This window comes from Falco punctatus, assembly GCF_963210335.1.
Source record: "Falco punctatus genome assembly, contig: scaffold_63, whole genome shotgun sequence".
Classification (NCBI taxonomy): domain Eukaryota; kingdom Metazoa; phylum Chordata; class Aves; order Falconiformes; family Falconidae; genus Falco; species Falco punctatus.
In genome coordinates, this window is record NW_027660083.1 from 423,350 (window position 1) to 424,557 (window position 1,208).

Here is a 1,208-nt window from a genome sequence, read left to right on the forward strand (position 1 = left end):
AGAGTCTAACCCTAACCCTAACCCTAACCCTAACAGTCTAACCCTAACCCTAACCCTAACCCCGGCTGAAGAACCCAAGTATATTTCGCTAGATGGCAGCAGCGCTCCACCAACAGCGCCGGCTGCAGTACCCAAATATATTTCGCTAGATGGCAGCAGCGCTCCACCAAAAGGGCGGCTGCAGTACCCAATTACATTTCGCTAGATAGCAGCAGCGCTCCACCAACCGGGCGGCTGCAGTACCCAATTACATTTCGCTAGATGGCAGCAGCGCTCCACCAAAAGGGCGGCTGCAGTACCCAAATATATTTCGCTAGACGGCAGCAGCGCTCCACCAAAAGGGCGGCTGCAGTACCCAAGTATATTTCGCTAGATGGCAGCAGCGCTCCACCAACCGGGCGGCTGCAGTACCCAATTACATTTCGCTAGATGGCAGCAGCGCTCCACCAACCGGGCGGCTGCAGTACCCAAATATATTTCGCTAGATGGCAGCAGCGCTCCACCAACAGCGCCGGCTGCAGTACCCAAATATATTTCGCTAGATGGCAGCAGCGCTCCACCAACCGGGCGGCTACAGTACCCAAGTGTATTTCGCTAGATGGCAGCAGCGCTCACCCAACCGGGCCGCCTGCAGTACCCAAGTATATTTCGCTAGATGGCAGCAGCGCTCCACCAAAAGGGCGGCTGCAGTACCCAATTACATTTCGCTAGATGGCAGCAGCGCTCCACCAACCGAGCGGCTGCAGTACCCAATTACATTTCGCTAGATGGCAGCAGCGCTCCACCAACAGGGCGGCTGCAGTACCCAACTACATTTCGCTAGATGGCAGCAGCGCTCCACCAACAGGGCCGGCTGCAGTACCCAATTATATTTCGCTAGATGGCAGCAGCGCTCCACCAACAGGGCCGGCTGCAGTACCCAAATATATTTCGCTAGATGGCAGCAGCGCTCCACAAACCGGGCGGCTGCAGTACCCAAATATATTTCGCTAGATGGCAGCAGCGCTCCACCAACAGCGCCGGCTGCAGTACCCAAGTATATTTCGCTAGATGGCAGCAGCGCTCCACCAACTGGGCCGCCTGCAGTACCCAATTACATTTCGCTAGATGGCAGCAGCGCTCCACAAACCGGGCGGCTGCAGTACCCAAATATATTTCGCTAGATGGCAGCAGAGCTCCACCAACAGGGCCGGCTGCAGTACCCAAAT